The sequence below is a fragment of the Medicago sativa genome, chromosome 8 (assembly GCF_051527215.1).
Source record: "Medicago sativa cultivar Bolivia chromosome 8, Bolivia_mono, whole genome shotgun sequence".
Classification (NCBI taxonomy): Eukaryota; Viridiplantae; Streptophyta; class Magnoliopsida; order Fabales; family Fabaceae; genus Medicago; species Medicago sativa.
In genome coordinates, this window is record NC_140756.1 from 52,377,940 (window position 1) to 52,380,828 (window position 2,889).

The 2,889-nt window shown below is 33.3% G+C and overlaps 1 pseudogene; it reads left to right on the forward strand.

Annotated features, from left to right (window-relative positions):
* The first annotated feature begins 216 nt into the window (after positions 1-216).
* On the forward strand, positions 217-1,170 carry LOC146899445 (uncharacterized; annotated as a pseudogene).
* Positions 1,171-2,889: the final 1,719 nt, after the last annotated feature.

The following is a 2,889-nucleotide window of genomic DNA, read 5'->3' on the forward strand; positions in this document are numbered from 1 at the left end:
AAATAATAAAGTAAAATATGCATAAGATATCTCTTTCCTTATTCATAAAGATATTTGCATTAACTCTTGTTTTTTTTATATATATTTTTATTTTAGACTAAAATATTTGCGTTGACTCAATTATTTATTAAATAAAAACTCTTCTTATATAAGCTTCTCTATTCACCTAATAAAAAAACCACAACCTATCCGACATTAGTCCAACATAAGATTTAGTTTGCTATCCCTAATTTTTACCATGGATTCTGAATCCTCTAGCATCTCTTCCACTTCACAAGATCGAGGTGATTCTTCCCACTCAAAAAAAGTGATGAATATGAAGGAGATTGATCAACAGATTCAATCATCAAACTCAAAACCCGACAAACCTATTGATTTCATGAAGCCTTCAAAAGAAAATTCAGTTCCCGTGTCAAAGGTGAAAGAGCACAATTTTTTTGGCCCTATTCGAATTGGTTCATCGTCTTGTTTTCCTACCAACAACAATCAAGGAAAAGACGAGAACATCAATGAAGAGAAGAATTCAGATTCAAGATCCTTTTCATGCTCCTTTTGTAAGAGGCAATTTTCTACTTCACAAGCGTTGGGAGGACAATTTAACGCTCATAAGGCGGAACGTACTTTAGAAAAGCAACGGAAACAAAGGTATGATGATGGTGTTTTAGGTTTAGGGCAATCTTACTTTAACCCTACTCTTTTTCGACCTTATGATTATAGGTCACTCGGGGTTAGAACCGAGTCAATGATTCAAAAACCACCTTATTTTAGCCCTAAGATTACTCCACACAGTTTTGTGTACAGCCATAGTGCTTTGTTGCAAGAGATCTTAAATCCTTCTCTCGTGTCATTGAGAAATATGGGGGTGGTAATAGAGGGTTTGGAAACCTAGGTATTGGCGGTGCAACTACTTCAAGGATCGAAGATGGTACAAATAATAATAAAATTGGTGCTATTTTAAAATTGGGAGATTCTTCTACAAATATTGCTACAAGTTCAAACTCAAACATAGAAAAGCAAAATAAGTTTAAAATTGTGCCTCCTACTTCTCCCAAAGATGGTATTCGTGATCTATCAAAGTCTAACAATGAAGAAGAACCTTCCGATTCTGGATCATCTGAGCTAGATTTATCACTCAAGCTTTAAACAAGTTTTCATATTTTGTTTCCTTATGTCAATGTTATTGTTAATTTGATTGCTACTCTATTATTATTATTATTATTATTATTATTATTATTATTATTATTATTATTATTATTATTATTATTATTATTATTATTATTATTATTATTATTATTATTATTATTATTATTATTATTATTATTATTATTATTATTATTATTATCATTATCATTATTATTTTTATTATTATTGTATAATACTTACAAAATTTGAATTATTATTCGTGTTGAATGTAATATTGTCATGTGAGCAACTTTTACCGAGGATAAAACGTGCGGCCTTTTTTTATACCTTCACTTTACATAATACTTGGACTTGTGCAATTTTTAATTTTTTGTTAAGTGAGGTGTTTAAGGTTTAAACTTAAGATTAGGAGTCACGCAGACCAAACATGTGCAACTTTTAAAGCCTTAATTGATTAAAATGTTTCAAGGTATGAAGCCAAACCGAAACCGTGTTTAAGAAAATATACATATCATTCATTGATGAAGCAGATTTTTACATCCGTAATTGTTTCCAAGCTACCTATTTTGCTTATCGGTTTGAAATCATCTTTGAAAATTTTAGTACATCCAAACGATGATGTATTAACACCACTCTCATCCAATATGGAAGATTTCAGTGATTAACGACACGCATTACACATTATAGTATAATCGATTTAGGAAAACAAAGATATTTAGGCACAAATCAAGCAGTGCATACCTTCCATACATCGATTCAACTTTCAATACTTAACTATTGTAATTATAATTCATATAATAAAGTAAAATATGCATCAGATATCTCTTTGCTTATTAATAAAGATATTTGCATGAATTCTTGTTTTTTTTTTAGACTAAAATATTTGCGTTGACTCGATTCTTTTTTAAACAAAAACTCTTTTTATATAAGCTTCTCTATTCACTTGGTCGTGTGGCTTTACTTCTTTGCCAAATTTGGGTTGCACATAATGATGTCATTTGGAATGATACACATCATACTTCAACGAGCATTGGTAGAAAAACACTAGATGCATGAATGCAATGGCAAGAGGTTCATAAACATCACTCACCACCGGTTGTGCAACACGGGCTTAATAGAGTGCATGTTTGGGAGAAACCGAACCGAGACGTGGTTGAAGTGCAATGTGGATGCCCCGTTCCCCGACCGTAACCATATTACATCTTTTGCGTGTTGTGCAAGAGACTCTCGTGGACAATTTATTCGGGCTCAAACGACGGCGGAAAAATATGACGAGCTTTTCGGAGGGAGAAGCAATAGCCTTACTCGAGGCCCTTCACTTTGCTGATGCTAACACCGAGTTGTCTTCGAGTCCGACTCATCTACTCTAGTGCAAGTATTTTCTCCAGGCCATGGTGATTCGGAATGCTATGCTATTATTTCTAGTATTAGTTATCCGTTATTGTTACCGTAAATCCGCAAGTGCACGGGTTTACCGTAGTAGTAATAAAGAGAGAGTATCGATCCACAGGGAGTTATTTAAATTCCAATCAAAAGTAGTAAAGGTTAGGGAGAAATCGATAATTAGGGTTTCAAGGTAATCTAAACGACGGTTGAAAACAATAGCTAAAGGCAACCTAGGGATTATTGGTTCATCCTATGGTTGACCTAACATCCTAATCCTAATCCTTGTTTATGTAAATCCTAGTTTCTAAGGACGAATCTCTCTAAAGCCTATCCCCTTCTTCGTTCGATATCCGGGGAGTG